Here is a 19,066-nt window from a genome sequence, read left to right as displayed (position 1 = left end):
CGACATGGCCAGACTGGGAGGCACACAGATCCTCATCTTCTTGGATGCTCTCAATAGCTCCAAAGCACGTGGCCCTCCGACGTGGAATGTCCATCGTTCTTTTAGCGCTTGGGAGGTGCTTTGTTCTAGTTTTTGCTATTTGCATATAGGAAACGTTGGCTATTTATATTTCAAAGTATGTGCTCCTCTCAGAGTATTCAACGTGGACGGTGGATTTAAAGGATGACCGGCTTCAATCCTGTCATCTCGTTTTCGCAAAAAAAAATGCTTTTATTAATAAGTTGAGGCACGGGCAGCGCGTCCGCTGACACACCTTACGAGTAAATCTACTCCAATTACCTGATCATTTTTCGCTAATTGGTTGTCCAGTACTTAGATACGCTTTCTGGCATGACGTCCGCTTGGTCGCATAACCCACATGCAACAAGCGCATCTATGTAGCTTCCATAGCGTTTCTTAATGCGAAGCATTGTTTAGCTACTAACACCGAAAAAGTGGTACAGGTTCCGACAAAAGTTTACGGAACACAAGGGCGGTGTATTTTCTCCTCGGTGCGACACCCTAGCGGCAAGCGGAAGCGGGCTTGTTCGCTCGTTCAGAGAGGTGGTGGAGTGCACGAGCAGCGACACAAATTCAAACAACCTTTTGAGCACATTCAAGCCGTCCCTAAACTACGGCGGTGTGTCGCTACCCGCGCACTCGCTCACTCCTCTGAACGAGTAAGCGAGTCCATTTCCGCTCGCCGGTAGAGAGTTGCACTGCGGAGAAAATACACGGGTTGCGTGTTACGTAAACTTTTGCCGGGACCGGTACGTGTTCTGGCCTCGTAACAAAACTAGGAGGCACTTCCGTTGACATACCTCACCCCATACTAATCAAGTATACACGCGCCACGTGTATACGGAGCGGCAGTACGCACTCCTTCACAATCGCACCCGATTGCCTGCGCCACGGAGCGGTAGTACGCACTCGTTCATATTCGCACCGAGACCAATGCAAAACCGATTTCTAAGTGACGCGGTGCAGTGGCGCTGACGTCAATGATTGCGTCGTTAACCATTTATAATAAACAGTTTATAAAACCTGATCTTGAGGCACTCGTTGTGTCAGATGAGGTGGGGACTCGTAAGCGGCTACTACCTACACGAGAGGAGCTCCTCGACTGGAAACTGCGCACGGCGACGAGACAAGACCAAGTCTGTGTGTCGCTTCAATGCACCGTTCTCGGAACCCGTATCCTCAACCCAATACCGAAACACGACGGTAACAAGACCGGCGATAATGCAGAGACGTCCAAGAGCGTCGCATCGGTGGTGCCTGCGCAATTGCGTCCTTGTATTCACAGTGAGCTGCGTCGTGAGTTGCGTCGTGAGTTGCGACGTGGCTATCTGGCATCGTAACAAAAGCTGGCCTCTTCTTGTACGTGACGTCGTGAGTCTCCATACACGATACTTTGCATATCGTAGAGAACCAGCGACGTCCTTTCTGCAACATTTCTTTTCAAGAAAGAAAAAAAAGACTATAACGGATAAAACTAAACACCCTTTATAGCTGCATATATAACACAGCTCTTTCATTGGAACATTTATTTAAAACACGGTCAGCGAAACAATCATAAGCGCACATTCGATGCATTTTCATACATAACTTGAAAGAAAGATACGCAGCCTTTGGACAATCAATATTGATCATACTTCTTTAAAACTTGCAAAAGCTCTATTCGCATGTCCATAACACGATTACGAGGGCACCTCCTCATGACCTCGCACATCATGCCTGCGAACTGCTCATGCTCATCTGGCCTGTCTCGGAGGCATTGTTTGATCAGAGAAAGGTAACCGCTGGCCACCTCATCATCGTGATTTCTTCGCCTCCGCTTTCGGCCAAGCTGAGCAGAGTAGTTACTAGAAGAGGATGATGAAGAGGCAATGCTGAATGTTGCTACGGGTGATGTGGATTGTACTGCGGTATCGTGGGGTGGAGGGATACAAGGTGCTTGGCGAAGTAAGGAAACACCGGGGCGGACGGTATGGGATGTAGATGGGGACTCGGTTTGAAAGGGCAATGGTGAGTGTGATGACGAAGGTGCCTCGGGGTGGTCTCTGCTACCAAGGAACGGGGAATCTGATAGCGCGGAGTGGTCGTCATGTGCCTGATAAGATGACTCAATGACCGACGGCACTGTTTCAGCAGATGCCTCGCTGTCCATCGGTGGCTGCTGCGCAGGGAGCATCGTGAGGCTTCTAAAACAGAAGAAAATGAAAATATTGTCACTGTTGATAGAATAAAAGTAAGACTTAAAAGTAAAAGTAAGGAAGCAAAGTAAATGTAAAGTGAAGATAGCACTTACACCCATTGTGTGCAAGTTCAGGATCAGTGGCCCATCGTAACTTTAATTAACTGTTATCAAAAATGATTAATTATTCATCGCTGATGACGCCTCGACCCCAAAATTATGCCTTGTACTCTAATATTTCGGGAAATAATTGAAGTCTAAGAGCGCTCTTGTGGGTAACTCCGCCAATAATCCTGGTGGCTACCGTGGTACAGGGAGCATCCCAATGAAGACTACACTCTTAAAAATGAACTTCACCACATAGCACGCTCCTAGCCAACCATCATCTCGAACGGGAGGAGGAGCCTATTTTGTGCCATTATGCACGGCACAAAATAGGCTCCTCCTCCCGTTTTCAACAAATCTAGGGCGAGAACGTTGTCATTCTTGGGTGATGGTTGGCTAGGAGCGTGCTATGTGGTGAAGTTCATTTTTAAGAGTGTAGTGAGGGATGCTCGGATGTTTAATGTGGTGGGTAGTTCTCTTGGACTACCCAATCTCAGAGCAAGAGGGTTAGCATAGCCCTCCCTCTCCTGTGCCACAATCATCTCTCCCCTCCCTCTTTCACCCTCCGCTCTTCTCCCTCCCTTGGGTGCCCCGAGCCGCCTCTGCAGTGCAGGTTGACCTCATCTTCCCCCTACATCACCCCACCCCACCCCAAGAGTGCTCTATATCCGCAGCATGCTAAGGCACTCCCCGTGTATTCCCTATGGGGCGGACACGGATGATCGACGCCTACACTCTTAAAACTGAACTTCATCGCATAGCACGCTCCTAGCCAACCATCATCTCGAATGATTTCGTTATCTGCCCTGATCTGTTGAAAACTGGAGGCGTACGCCTTTTCTGTGACAATTATGAGCAGCATTAGTGTCACAAAAAAAGCGTAAGCCTCCCATTTTCAACAAATCAGGGCATATTACGATATCATTGGAGACGATGACTGGCTAGGAGCGTGCTATGCGGTGAAGTTCATTTTTAAGAGTGTATAGCTCGGCCGGCGGAGGAACACGTTTCTGCTTCTTTCGGCTTTGATAAATTCGGGAGGCACAGGAAGACGGCGTCAAGCTCAGATGGGGGTCCCGTTTTGGAACTTTCTCAGATAGCGAAGCTGCTCCCTACTTTAACAAGTCGAAAAGGGGTCGTGCCAGAGGACACATGTGGACAATATGTGAGCTAGTTGTGAGTACGCAGCCTTCCCATCTGGATGTTTCTGTCCTTGTCTCTCTGCTACGCAAAACTTAGTAATTAACTAAGGGACAATAGGATTCATCGAATGGGAGCGAACGGTAAAGTGTACTAGAAAACACTTTCTAATATACACTTTACCCACTTTGGCCACTTCATCCACCGCGCCATCTTATCCAACGTACCAGGTCGGGTGCTAGACTCGTCAACACCGAACTTTCTTCGGGAGATGACGTCGCGGGAGGCGGAGATAAGAACTTTACACAGTTCAAGAGAAAGGCGTTCTTTTGTCTTGGTACCAAAGTTGGGTCTACGTCAATCTTGATAAAACTATCTGCGCGCTCGCAGCCCGCCCACTGATAGACTGAAAGACGTAAAAAAAGTACATTTCCTGTGCGACGACGCTGAGACTGTTATCGACGTGGATGGCAGGAGTCTGGGTCCGCGCGCTTCTAGTGCTCAACTAGAGCTACTGCTCAGTTACATGGTGAAGCACCGTTGCCTTGCTACACCCTGCTCCGAGCACGCTTCCCTCTTCACACGGGAGCAGAAACGTGTTCTGTGGGAGCAGCTAGTGAGTTCGGTGTTCGGTGAACGCTGCTGGGCCGGCACGTGATTCTTTCAACGCCCTCTTCTACATCTACGTTCTATACTCTCCCTTCCTCGCTTCCGCGCGGGAGCATGCAGCGGAGGTCAAGATTTTTATCTCCAGGGGATGTTGGAAATCCTTAGGGCCGCGCGGCACCTGTACTGTATCCGTATATGATGACTTTTCGGGGTTTGTTTACACTCTTGGTGGGTATTTTGGATGGATGCTGTAACACCATTGGAAGATCCTTGTGAAGGACAACACGTGGTGTTCGTTGCATGTGGCAGTGCTAGCTGTCTCCACTGCAGAGAAAATGTCCACATAATTGAACCATCCTCATAGTTCACTAACTCTGACATCTTAAGCATCAATTGTATCAAACCAAGACACGGTAACAGGGATCTGGCACCTATTTTTAGTATGTACACAGGAGAACACTTTATACTTCGCCAAGAGCACTAAAGTTGTTCGGCTAACAAAACACAGTGTAATTATTGTGATGTGCCCTAGTTTAAAAACGGCACTTTTTTGTAACACAAATTCCTTGCAAGCAGTGGTCGCATAACTTAAAATGTTCCATCTTACACTCTTAAAAATGAACTTCACCGCATAGCACGCTCCTAGCCAACCATCACCTCGAATGATATCGTTATCTGCCCTGATTTGTTGAAAACGGGAAGCGTACGCCTTTTCTGTAACACTTATGCTGTTCATCATTGTCACAGAAAAGGCGTACGCCTCCCGTTTTCAACAAATCAGGGCAGATAACGATATCATTCGAGATAATGGTTGGCTACACTGTTAAAACAGAACTTCACCACATAGCACGTTCCTAGCCAACCATCATACCGAATGATATCATTCTGTGTCATGATTTGTTCAAAACAGGGGGGAGGCGCCTATCTGGGACAAGATAATCTGTCCCAGATAGGCGCCTCCTCCCATTTTCAACAAATCAATGCACAGAATGATATCATTCGGTGTGATGGTTGGCTAGGAGCGTGCAATGTGGTGAAGTTCTGTTTTAACAGTGTAGGAGCGTGCTGTGCGGTGAAGTTCATTTTTAAGAGTGTATATATGCATGCAGAATCAAGAGAATCGTCTATCTGTACACTACTGTTCTTTCGACATAAAAAGCGCTTTTATTCCAAATGTTTAAATAAAGTTTGCATTTATGGAAATGAGCAGTGAGAGTAATTACCTGTGACTGTCTTGATTAAATCCCCACTCGTTGTACTGTTCTAGTGCCCGGGTAAGGATGAAACAATGACCTCGACTATTGACCCAGTAATTATTTCATTGCTACTGTAACTTTCATTCGTTTTGTCTTGACTGCAATTAGCTGTAACTGCAATCAGGTGCTGTGTCTTCTTATATTGCACTACTGTACTGAATTAATTTAATCTAAAGACCGCAGTTACATTGTATTTATTGAATGCATAGCGCTACTGGAGCATTAACTAAACTGCATTGATCAATTTTACAAGCATATAACGATTGCGAATACCATTTTGTTTGACTTCACTAAAGTTGATGCGTTAACTTATCAACTTAACTTACATTAGCTGTCTTCGATTGGGCTGCACTTTTAGGACAGGTGCAAACGGTGCGAGTTTCCGCATTCAGTTCAGCAGAGGCGCAGCCTTTGCATTAAATTCGACCATTCGATTGGAAAAAGTGCCGCGGGAGTGCAGCACGAGCTCATGAAAATGCCGCACTCTCCGACGTTCGTGCAACGTTTCGTGCACCGTGGAGCAGACGACGTGAAAGGGGTAGCTGTGGCTGTTGGCGATTGTCTTATCATCGACCTGGTGCATACTGGCAATTAATTTTGTTATTTTGTTAAGATACGCCCAAGTTTGCATCTCAAGTCAGATAACACGACAAGCTTCGCTCAAAAGGTTGTAGAGGAGACATCTGTGACAAACTGTGTGCGGCTTACACTTTTCTGTTCGATTGGGCTTTAGTGTAATCTGCACGACGGCAGCATATGTCGTGCACTCCGTTTGCAGGCGTCCGCACTGCCCCTTGCACTTTTTCACGAATCGAAGAAAACTATGTGTTTATTTTTATTCGTTACAGAATTTTTATAAAGAAACTAGCAGAGCAAAATAGATGCCGTCTTTGCAGTTGAGTTCTATACGGCCAGGCTGACATCCCCTCGAAGAAAGTATGCAATTATATACCCAGATGACTAATTATCTCAAATTCATTACGCAACTGTTTAACACGGGAATTTCGGACAAAAGCGGGAGATCAGAATGAGAGACCATCCTACACTGTTAGAACAGAACTTCACCACATAGCACGCTCCTAGCCAACCACCATTCCGAATGATATCATTCTGTGCATTGATTTGGTGAAAATGGGGGGAGGCGCCTATCTGGGACAGATTATCTTGTCCCAGATAGGCGCCTCCCCCCTGTTTTGAGCAAATCATGACACAGAATGATATCATTCGGTATGATGGTTGGCTAGGAGCGTGCTATGTGCTGAAGTTCTGTTTTAACAGTGTAGTTCAAAGCCATTCCATTTTTAAAAAATCCTGAAATACGCACCTGTGTTAAGATATCCATCCCCGAATTATGATGTGCAAATGAGCCGAAACTGAAAAAGCGCGCCTGAGAAGCGCATCACCTTTGCCGTCGTTGGCTTATCTGGGCGGGAAAGCGGTTTATCTGGCCCGCAGGTCTGCACTCCAATCATCTCCATCGATCCAAATCACGTGGCCCTCTGACGTGAATGAGGACTGTACCCTTTGCGTTCCAGGTCGCCGCAGTTTCGGCTGATTTGCATATCAAAATTCGGGGGTGGATATCTTCACGCACGTGCGCGTTTTATGATTATTTAAACGTGGAGTGGCTTTCAACTACACTCTTAAAAATGAACTTCACCGCATAGCACGCTCCTAGCCAACCATCATCTCGAATGATATCGTTATCTACCGGATTTGTTGAAAACGGGAGGCGTACGCCATTTTTGTGACAATTATGAACTGCATAAGTGTCACAGAAAAAGCGTACGCCTACCGCTTTGAACAAATCAGGGCACATAGCGATATCATTCGAGATAATGGTTGGCTAAAAGCGTGCTATGCGGTGAAGTTCATTTTTAAGAGTGTAGGATGGTCTCTCATTCTGATCTCCGTTTTTGTACGCAATCCCCTGATTAAAGGTTCATTAATGAATTTTAGGTAATTAGTCATCTGATAGTTGCGTACTTTCTTCGAGGGGATATCAGCCTGGCCGTAGAACTAAACTGCAAATAAGGCATCTATATTTGAATCTGCTAGTCTTTTAATAAAAGTTCTGTAATGAATAAAAATAAACACCCTGTAAACCGGGTCATAAAAAAGAAACTTATTTCGCATGGTACACATCAGTACTTACGCCTCTAGTCATCTGCCTCACGACAGTGAGACGCTGTAGTGTAATGAATGTAATAAATAATATTCATAATTCGTGGCTTTACGTCGCAAGGCAACCATATCATAAGCAACGCTACAGTGCTGATCAATGGGTTGGTTTTATCTGGGGTTATTTCACATGAGGGAAGACGACCTGTCTTACGCAACGTGTACCTTCCCACCCCCAAACTGCTGATGGTCTCGGCCGGGATCGAACCCACGAGTAGGGTAGGGAATCCCGACGCCTTTTTGCTATCCCGGGATTTCGGGATTCGAAAATCGTAATCCCGGGATCCCGGGACGGGACCGGGATTTTGTGCAATTCCCTTTTCGGCAATAGCCCGTACGTCCAATGACACATTGCAGGCCCTCTCTAACGCTATACGAAAGGAACAGCTTGTTAATTTTATTGCCCGCATTGGTCTCCAGGTTTTTTAAGGTTCCACAAACAACACTTTCACGCGCAAGCAAAGCAGCCCTGAAGTCTCAGTCTTTAGCACTATCACCACTGCCTCGTTGCTCAAAAAACGGCCTCAGGAAACACAGAGCGTCCAAGGTACTGTCGTCAAGCCGTGACCGAATCTTTGTGCAAAGATTTCCTGCCGAGCTGAAAATCCTTTCGGACTCCACGCTGGTCGGGACAATGGATCGGAGGTAGAGATTTGCCTCTTCTAGAAGGGCTCCTCTTCCTCCACCATGCCGAAACAGTCCGATTTCTTTCCGGAGGCGGGATTCCACTGTGCAGCGATTGGGTGATGATGCCCCAGTCCGTTCACTCGACGCCGATGCCATCATTATTGCATTGTCCAACTTTTTCTTGAGGTCATGAGGATCTGACACTGCTGCAGTTGCTTCCTGGATATCGTCTATCTCTCGCTCGACAGGCGAAGCAGACAGTCTTGTTGTAGATTCTTCCCGGCGTTCATTACGCTGTATGACTTTTGTAAGAAATATGCGGAGAGCGTCGGAGGTGACGGTCCTGAAAGACGAGTCGAGAAGACGTTCGACGTGATAGCCGTAAGAGGGGTCCTGCAGTATCTGCAGAACCGTAGATGCCATCGTGCGGCGTTGACATAAGCGTGTTCTGATATTTTCCTTCAGTAGCCGCGAAAAAGCACCCTCCTGTTCATTTAGACATTCGAACACAAATTTGATTGTGGCGTCTGCTGACAGAAGGTGGGCATCGCGACGACAAAGTGCCTCAACAGCAAGGTGGACGGGCTTCAAGCACGCGACTACGCTAGTTATGCACGCGATGTCTGAGTCCGAAAGTTCACTTCTCGATCCTATGTCAATTAGCGCTTTCCTGACGCTGTCGCGTACTTTCAGGTAGCGCTCAAGCATCGCAAGAAGCGAATTCCATCTCGTTTTACAATCCAAAACTAACACCTGTTCCTTGCCATGATCTTGAGTGATGTGAGCTTGCAAGATGTCGTTGCTTTTCGGAGATCGCTTGAAGCGCATGATCTCCGCACGGACGTTATTAATGATGTCCCGGATGCAATCATCCCTGTGAGTGGGTGACCGGACCTCTACTGCGTCATCCATTATACTCATACCATCAAGTTCTTCGTCTGTTTCCGACTCCGAACTACTACTTTTTTCCTCTTCATCCGCGCGAGACATGTTCGCCGGCAAAGCGTATAAGGCATCAGTGACTGCTAGATGGAATCCATGCGCCATGCATAATTGGTGCTGCAACGGCTCCAAAATTTTTCCAACCTTAACCATTACCGACGCTCCGTCTGTGGTAAGGCCGACGACATCTGTGCCGAGGGTGACGCCGAAATCCAGCAGCCTGTTACGAATGGCGTCCACGCATTGTTCTGCCGGCATCGCGCACCTGATCCTTACGAGTCCCAAACTCCAAGAGCAAACACCGCTCCTGAATTTTGCACCAGCGGTATGAACATTGATGTTCATGTATCTACGGTTCCTGACCGACGTCCATTCGTCTAATGTCAGGGCAAGTTTACGCCCTGCTTCGAGCTCATTCTTCAGGTCCTGCTTGCACACATCTTTTATCTGAATGTAGAAGTTCATTGTGTACTGACGGACAGTTTTTTTATCCTTAGGGAACTTCAGTCCAAGAGCGCGCATGCCATCACGTATGTCTTCTGACGAAGCAATCACATGAAACGATAACCCACACTTGGCGGCCATCCGTGCTACCCTATATTCAATCGAAGTGCTCGCGCTCGCCAGAAACGAATCAAGCGTTGGTGAAGAATATTTGGGTACCTTCGATGTCGATGGAAGGCTTCCTTTTGTGGCGTCTTCGTTTGCAGGCCTCACTCGAAGGTTTATATGATGTTGCAGCAGATGCGTATGGAGACCTTTCGTCGAGGCACCGAGAGTCTTTAACACCCTGTCGCATCTCTTACATTTCGCCGATTGTCCATCTTCTGCACGTAAGTAGTAGAACCATACACTGCTACTGTCACTGCACTTCGACGGAACTTCGAAGAAGCGAACGGCGGACATTGTCACGCTTCAACCATTTAGTGGCAATGTAGGCACCACACGGACGCTCGGATTGTGTCGGCGAGACAGTCGGACGCCGGTGCGACTGTTGCCACCAGTTCAAGACAGAGGGACCCCGTGCGCTGACCGGCCCCTCGCCGGCGCAACGGATGAGAGCTTTTGCTGTGCCGTGGCTACTTTTCGCGGACGAAAGCTTCAAAGAGCGAATCTACGGAGCCATTGTTTTCATCAAGCTACCTCTTGCATTACACCAGCAATGCCAAGCCATAATGGGAGCTTTAAGATCCCGAAATCCCGGGATTTTTGGTCAGAAAATCCCGGGATTTCGGGACCGAGAAATCGTCCGGGATCCCGGGATCCCGGGACGTCGGGATCCCGGGATCCCAACCCTACCCACGAGGTCAGTGGGCAGACACGCAGCCAGCTGATCATCCCCTGACGACGCAAATCAGCCGAGCCGTTCAGAGATAACTTCATGGCGATGTTTGAAAAGCGCGAAGCAAGTGAGGACGGAAAAACGCGAGGAGAAGCAGCGTCACGTGGGGTAGGCTAAAAGCCGGCAAAAAGATTCTCCCAAAGCGAAGGGACAACCACTTCTCAGCAAACCGCCAGCTCGACGCCGTCCTCCTCTCACTCTCACATCCGTGGAGGCAAACTTCTTTTGTTCTTTTCTTTCTTCTTTGCTTTGTCTTTTTCTTTCTTCCTTTTCTTTTTTTCCCTTCCTTTTCTTTCTTTTTGTTCGGCGCACGAGCGGGAGGCGTTCTTCCGCGTTCGCATGCGTTCTTCCGCGCATGGGGAGCGGCACCACGTAGCGGATATACGCACTCGTAAACTTGAATATCTCACGAATTATTTGAGAGCGAGACCTATCTTATGAAAAAAGTAGAAATGAATATTCTTGATAGCAACGATGGGCGACTGATGCTCAACTTACACCCATTATGCTTAACAGATCGAACGCATAAACACAGTTACAAATGTACTAGCACTCACTTTATCAACACTAAGAAAAAGTAACACATGCAGAACAGCCATAAGTAACCGGAAGTACCGGAACAGTACCTTCTTCTGCTAGCTACGTCTTTCAAAAAAAATAGCCGGCCAAAATAGCGCCATGTGTCTTCGTGCGGCTGCACCTCACAGCCGCTGCGTTTCTTGAGCTTTATTTCTGTGAACTTCTTTCTGAAGTTGTCCCTTAGTGATTTCCAGCGCCTTTGAACAACATCAACTGCGTGCACGAACAGTTGGCACAGGAAAAGAAGAATTTTGAGTTATATGCTTCAGTTCAGGAAGCACTGCAAACAAAAAATGCTGGCCTCTATGTGTTTCTAGTAGCGTATACACTGATTAAAGCAAGGCAGAGACTGCACTCCTCGGTAATTGTTTTCTCACGGAAGCTTCGACACATTCTGACATGCCGTGGAGGCTATTGATTCTGTGTTCCCTCGCCATGCGTTACGAAGTTTCAGACATGCAGATTTGCTCACCTTCACCTTGTACGCATCTTGCCACCTCTTGCCAAAGCACATGTTTTAAGTCTATATCTTTGTATTGCGCGAGCTTAACATTCCAGAGCGGTGGCCTTTTTGCGACTTCGGATATCAATAACTCCACGTCCAAGCCCACGCGGCGGGCCATCTTGGTATTTTATCAGGATGCGAAAGAGAGAACGCGGTCACGCCGCCATGTGAATGTGGCCTTTCCTGTGGATAGCGTTTTCATTGGCGCCTGGGATTCAGTCGAGTGGCGTCACTTCGTCTCCCCAGTCGCGCATGCGTTGGCCGTCTATTGTTCTCTCACAGAAGGTCACCGAAACGCCGACGTTCCATTCACGCTCTGTTGGCATTCAGTCGGGGGAAAGGAGGTGGGGAGGGCGATCCATATGGTGTCTGGCAGCTGCTTTTGCAGAGGCAGGCCGGCTTTTGTGTTGTAAAAGCTTCGCGAAGATATATTTTTTTTATTCTCGCAGGCGCCGTTCACACGGATGAAGTGTATACTGTAAAGTAGCCTGGTGAATAAATAGGGTCTGACTTTTTCGGGTTAAATGCCTTTCCCGAATTTGGGGTAGGGGGATTTGGGTGCTAGTCTCAAATCTCAAACTCGGGGTGGAATCGGGCGTTATTGATACAATTCGATGTTATCCGGCTATTATTTTTTTTTCTTTCTACCAAGCAAGCAGCCCGTTGATAAAAGGGCACATATTAGTCAAACACGCATTCCTCGGAAGAGCCGGAAAAACTGGACGTTGACGGGAAAAAAGGAAGGAAGTTGTGCATTTCTGCATACAGTAAGTCAAAAAGAGCAACAAATGAGCAACGTGACTAGAAAGAGCCAGGTACCGGGCTGTTTGGTTTTGTAGAGTTCATGGAAGAGCGGGGGAGGGGGGGTTGATTAGGAGGGGCGTTGCAGATATGAAGTTTGGAAGGTGATGGGAATTCCTGTCAGCCAATAAAAGTTGTGAAGCTTGCGGAGGATCGGGTACTCCAGCGAGCTGTTGGGACGAAAATAAATATTTGGTTGGTAACTCAGCGCTGTGTGTTGTCGGTCTCTCTTAGTTTCCCATTCACCACTGTTTTTATCGATTTTAATGGAACATCGTGAACAACAAAAAATTCATGAAGTGGCGATAAATACCGAAATTTGCCATTTCATTTATGGCTCACTACTCCAGGGCACGTCCGACGACCGCTCTTTTTTCTATTCTTCTAATAGGGTGCGCATCCCTAGAAAACATCCACACAGAGTGGGCGACTGTTGCCGACAATAGTGCGAGAAAGGGGAGGGGGATCACGTTCAACAAAAAAAGGCAGTGAGATGTTTAGTGAGACAGAGAGTGAGACAGTAAGATGTTCTTGACAAAAGATGAACATGGGCGAAGGGCAGTTTCACGGCGAAAGCGCCTGTGCAGCTGCTACACGGCAGAACGTGGCGTACCTGAGAAAATTCACACTCATGAGCATGCATTCATGATTCTCATTCATGCTCACTCATGCTCAATGTGACGAATGGGTTAAACATGATTGAGCAAACGGTGAACTGAGCAAGAAGTGAGTGAGCAGGAATCACAAGTGCCTCAGGTCATCTTTCCCCCTCTTCCTTTAAAGTAGCACAGAAGTCATTTTTAAGTTCCAGAGTACGTAACGCGTTACTAGTAATTGCGTTACTAGTAATCAATTACTTTTTCAGTAATTTTTTAACGGAATCAATTAATTTTGTGAGCAAGTAATTTTCCAAGTAATCTGATTACAATTTTCGGTAATGAATTACTGAGTAATCGATTACGTTTTAACCTTCTGTCAACAATGGCAACACTTCTCAGCAAGCCACTAGCTGTTCCACTGTTCTTCTGTTCCACCATGAGTGCGACTGAAGTAATGACTCAGAGGTCACTGTGACGGCCGTCTCTAGTCCACACGTGTTCCATGCACACCAAAGTAACATCCCTTACAACCGAGACCTACTGGAGCAACAGTAAAATAGGTGACTGTATTGATAAATGGTGCAGGCTGAACATAACATGTTTCGATGTTGTTTTAAATGTGTATATAAATTTGTAACAAACGCGTGTATGTGTTTTGTACGTTGCTTTCAAATGCATTTGTGAATTTCACTTATCATGTATGTTGGTGTCTCATATTAGAATTTGCAACAAGAGCTGCATGGTTGCATTCACTGCAGGCTTGTTGGCTTTGCTATGGCCCACAATTTAAAAGTAACGGGAAAAGTAACGCGTTACATTTTTAATCGGTAACGTATTACATTTTTGATGAAGTAATTCGTAACGGTAAAGAATTACTTTTCGCGCAGTAGTAGCAGTAATTGTAATCAATTACTTTTTCGAGTAACGCAGTGTGCAACTCTGTTTTTAACACCCAGTTTTCTTCCTATAAAACTGTTAAGTAGGCCAGTAAGATGCACCATGATAAGTAATTGACACCACAGGGTCATAATTATCGCAGAAATTGAATTTAAAATACCCCGCAAAAAGCGACCGTGCGCAACAGTGGTGAAGAGCAGTACCAGCCAGTGATGTGCCTGGAACCTCGCGCTGATGCTATAAGGAGAACGCTCGCTGATTGGCTTAGAGAAATGATGTCTGCTACTCCGCTGTCGTCTGCTACTCGGCTGTTCGGGGTTCTGAAAAAGCCTTTCTCCTGACTCGGTAGTGATTCTATCCCCAATTCTCCGGGAGAACTCGCAGAACTGGTTTACTGCGGCAAAGGGACAAGGCGCTGACCCCCACTGACCGGCGAACCAGAACGAGTTCTCCATATGACGTCATCGATGACGTGGCATCATACCTCTTCATCCTCGTTATAGCTGGAGTGGCGAGTTAAGGGTGAACACACGGAGCCATGTTTATGTGAGTTTTTTCTGGGAAACAAATTGCACACATCAAAACCTTTCTCGCTATTCGGTATAATGACACACACACTTAATTTTTTTTCGATGGCATTCTGTACTCCTTTGAGACATCGCTCCTAACATGTGGCAAGAAACAACGTCTTTTGTACTTTCTCGTCTTTCGGTCGTTATTGGAAGTTGGTGGTTGTGAGCACGTCCGCGTTCTCCCTTCCTGCCCCACAAGCACGGGTGGTGCTTATACGGGTGGTGGTTATACCGGTAGTGGGAGGTTATGAGCATTTGGTGGATATGAAGCCCAACCAAGAGAAGGTACGGCAGCACCATTTTCACTTTCACCAAGTATGAGCCTCATGGCGTCCTCAACCGCGAAACGATTCACGCAACTGCTACCTACCCAATGAACCCAATTGTTCACGTGAGGTTTACATAGGAAACGCCAGATACGAAGATTAAACGTCTTGGCGGCGAGCGGAACGAAGCAACACAATATTGATAGAATAGTTAGGAAGCAAGCGAGCTGGTGATATCGATCCATACAGAAGAAACCCCGAGACGAGGCAAGCTTGACCCCTTGTGCGCTTGTCTCCTTCTCGTCGTTCCTGTTCCTCTTGTACTGTTTAGCGCGCGGCGCTACCATGTTCTTTAGTGCATACCAACTAGCCCATCTTGCTGTTCTCGTTCCCGAGACGAGAACCGCAGAAAAAATGGGGTGTCGTGTTTGTCCCTTTTTTCTGTGTCCCTCGTCTCGGGGTTTCTTCAGTATGGAGGCAACACAACTCCCCAATTTCCCCCTTCCCGTTTTGCGTGGTGTGTTGAACAACCGAACGCCCTTTGCGAAAAATGAAGAAATGGAAATACATTCAAGCCTCGTTTTATGAACCCTTGATTTGCGAATTCCCGCGGTTTATTAACGCCACCTCAAAGAAAGAAGCTTTTCCCATTTATCTTGCCCTCGTTTTACGAACCCTTCACTTATTGGCGACACGTGTCAATATTCCGCAGGCACTTCGAAGTCCTCCATTATTCAGCACTTGACAAGGAGAAAGGAACGAAAAAGAAAACCAGTCAGGGCTGGTATCATCTCATATGGCTCAAGTGTGCATAAGGCCCAAGTGATCAGAACGCCCAAATGTTCATAAGACCCGAAAAAATTTGGGCCTTTTGAGCATTTGGGTCAAATGAGAAGGGCAGGGTAAGGTGTCCAGAAGGCCGAAATGCCCAGAAGGCCAAAATATTCATATGGCCCGAATGGTCATATGGCCTGAAAACCAGGAGGGAAGACTAGGAGTGACCTAGATACTGTATTTTCTTTGCACATATGCGCAATATTAATTAAACGCTGAATGCGGTAACTGGCACGGAGAAAAAGGTAACTGAACTAAAAATATTAATAAAAGTACTGAAATGAAGAAACAAATTTTCAAGCAAATAAGATATAAATGTGACAAAAAGTAAAATACAAATAAATATTGAATCCTTACAGCGTTCAGTATTTCGCTCGGTACAGATTGGTAAGCTCTGTGCCTAATATATTTATTGAACAACTGATTCGTTTGCCTCATTAAAAGCTTTTCAACTTTCGCTTGAGTACTGCTATGACGCACAATATGTAGCGCTTTTTCTGCGAAGGTATCCAAGCCGGGCACGGCAGTAGCGTAGCCAGAAAAAAATATTTCTGGAGGGGTTCAGGAGGAAATTTGCATATGAGAGAAGGGTTTACTCCTCGTTTCTCCCTTACAGATGCGCTACCAAAGGTACGATTTCGGGAGGGGTCTGAACGTCGCAAACCACGCCTACGCATGGGACCGTTTTTTTTCACTCTAACCCATCGGTGCAATTTTTTCCGAGACCATTTGTTCCGTCACCAAATTTTCCGGGGCCATTTTTTCGGGGCCGTTCGACTAAATGGCGCTCTATCAAATAGGCGGACACCTTCGAATTGATTCTGTAACTGAACTCTTTGGAGACTACATTTCACAAGGCGGAAGAAGCGCATTGTTTGTGTTCACGTGAGATGCGCGCTGCAGAAGGAGCATATTCCACTAAGTGACCGAGTGCAATTCTCCAAAATGGGCACTGCTTGATGAACATAATAAATCTAAGTTCCGAGCAAAATACCAAGCCGTAGCGATTCTCGGCAAAGTGTGGAATTCCTGCGCAGTCACACCTGAAAAGCGATTTTACAGAAAAATATTTCTCGCATATAACTCGCACTGATAAAAGTACCGCATTTTTCTGACTATAAGCTCTGTTACATATAAAAAAAAAGTTCTCTGAAGAAGTCCTGCGCAGGATGATGACGCGCATATGATGACATTAGATGACGCGCAGGACTTCTTCAGAGAACTTCTTTCAATGTATAACGGCGCTTATACACTGAAAAGTACGGTCGAAAAAATACACTGTTAGTTTTCCTTTCTGGTTTTCGGGCCATATGACCATTTGGGCCTTCTGGGCGTTAGGGCCTTCTGGACACCTTATCCTGTCCTGCTCATTTGACCCAAATGCGCAAAAGGCCCAATTTTTTTTCGGGTCTTATGAACATTTGGACGTTTTGGTCACTTGGGCCTTATGAACACTCGGGCCATATGAGATATAACCGTCAGGGCTCATTTCGATAGACGCGCGGTCGCCCCTTTGAACCCCAATGACAGCACCAATTACGTTTTCTCCTCCTCTTTCCCGTTTGGCCCTGCGAGGCGAGGCGAGCAGGAATGCACGCGGCGATGTGCGAGTGTGTTTTTTTCTATGAAAAATATCGAGTACATAGAAATTTTGGTGTTAATCATCAAGTCAAATTACCTGCTTGCACAACGCGTTTGCAACAGAATTTCTTTAGAAGGCTTTCTGTGCTCCTTTAAGTCAGACGCATTGTGTCTGGTGCCTCGTAGGGGTTCGTAGGCGTAAGCCTCATAGTTGTTTTAATGCGTTAGCATTAGCACGGTCCCTTGATAGCTTTCTGGTCATGCAGCTCCGTCAAAAAGTTGGCCTAGGGACAACGGGAGCCGCGTGGTGGTGGCGCGATCGGAACGTGGTAGAATCACCCGCTCGGGCCAGTCATGGGAACGGCAGATGCAGTGTTGTTTTTGCGCTTTTCCAAACACCCTACGAGAAAATTATTTGTTGCAATGGTTTCCTGCTACGTTGCAACAACTATAAGCGAATAATCGTTTTCTGTTCGGCATTATTTTATGCGGAAAGCTGGTGCCGACCACTTGGAGTGGCACGGATGTATTGTCGCGAGTCTCCTATCTTCAAACCCTCAATCGGATATTCTAGCGCAGTTTATGTGCATAGGGCACGGTGGTAAGGTGATCTGTACTTTACTTAGCGGGTACAGTGCCTTTTACAGTTAATTGCGGACAGTTGCTGCGCCCATGACGGCGTACTAATTGACGCGATCGGCCGACCGCAATCACACCAGTCCTTTCACGAGGTACCAGATGAGTTACTCTCAATTGTTGCCACGAAGCTGATGAAGACAAAAGTATAGCGTCTAAAAAGATCACGACTGACAGACATGTCACGAAATTTAACCGCTGTGTCCTTGTCGTTCATCTCTTGTTTTAGTCATCTATCGTGTCGACCCCATTTCTTTTACCAGACTGAAAGGAACCGCCATGCATCCGACATGCTTCCGTGAATCAATCTCGAGCGGCCTTTTTATCCTGCCATGCTAAACAACTTTAATAATGCGTACTTTATTTAGCCTGTAAAGGACTTTCTACAGTTAATCGCAGACAGTTACATGACCGCTAAGAGGCCGCGTTCACATGTAGCAACTCGGTAGCTCCACCCACAAGCAACCTTACGGCGACTGGAGAGTGTGGGTTCGAATCCAACTGGTGGAGTGTTTTGCTTATCAACTGTTTGTCTTTTTTGCGCGAATAGATCATCATTACCTTCTAGAATGGCAATTGACATATTTTCGTGACGTTCGAAAAAAAAGAAACAAGTTATTTCTGAGCTTGCAGGATTTGAACCCGTGAATGCACGAACGAAATCCTCCACTCCCTCGGGAGCCACGTGACAGTACTCCTCTCGTTGATTGGCCAGCGCGCGATCAACTTTTCGTTAGAAGAGCGATTACGAGCAACTCGAGTTGCTGGAGGTTGCCGGTGTCGGCCGACTGCCAATAACTCCAAAGTTGCTCATAGTTGCTGGAAAAACTTGCCCCGTGTGAACGCTGCCTTAGTAATTGACGCGATCGCTCGATCGCGATTACACGATTATTACAAATGTTGACATCCCTGGGAGCCAAATCAGCTCAAAAGCCCCAGTTGCATGAACAATTTTCTTTCAGATTCTATCCATGAAAGCACTGAGTTTGTTGTTGGTGTCTACGGCAGACGCTTTCTTTTTACGGGGCTGTTTCCCGGGCATCGTTGTCTGACGGAACGGCTTCGCACATTCGGCGTGCTCAGATACGACGGCAGCCGTCGAATATGCGTGGCACTGCATCTTCTCGAAGCTTTGACTTTCCACGCTTGTGCAGCATTTTATCGCCGTTGATGACGAGTTCGTAGTGCCATACGACATCGCTATGGTCAAAGTGCTTCTCGCAGACACGTGTGTGGAGAGTCAAAACTGAGCTGCCCACCATCTATGCGATGGATGGCACGTTTCCACTTCTCACGCTTGTCAGAATACGCAGGAAAAGCGAACATGTATACCATGCCACCCCCCGAACACCCAGAGC

The 19,066-nt window shown here is 46.8% G+C and overlaps 1 long non-coding RNA gene across 1 annotated transcript; it reads right to left on the bottom strand.

Moving 5' to 3' along the window:
* Window positions 1–1,674: 1,674 nt before the first annotated feature.
* LOC135369173 (uncharacterized) lies at window positions 1,675–11,676 on the bottom strand. Its single transcript, XR_010414948.1, has 3 exons — window positions 11,490–11,676; window positions 11,065–11,230; window positions 1,675–2,243 (listed from the first exon to the last, which is right to left on the bottom strand). It is a non-coding gene; the product is annotated as an uncharacterized LOC135369173 (long non-coding RNA).
* Between the last annotated feature and the right edge of the window lie 7,390 nt (window positions 11,677–19,066).

The sequence above is a fragment of the Ornithodoros turicata genome, chromosome 1, assembly GCF_037126465.1.
Source record: "Ornithodoros turicata isolate Travis chromosome 1, ASM3712646v1, whole genome shotgun sequence".
Lineage (NCBI taxonomy): Eukaryota > Metazoa > Arthropoda > Arachnida > Ixodida > Argasidae > Ornithodoros > Ornithodoros turicata.
Note: the sequence above shows the minus strand (reverse complement) of the source record. Positions and strands in the feature narration are given on the sequence as shown.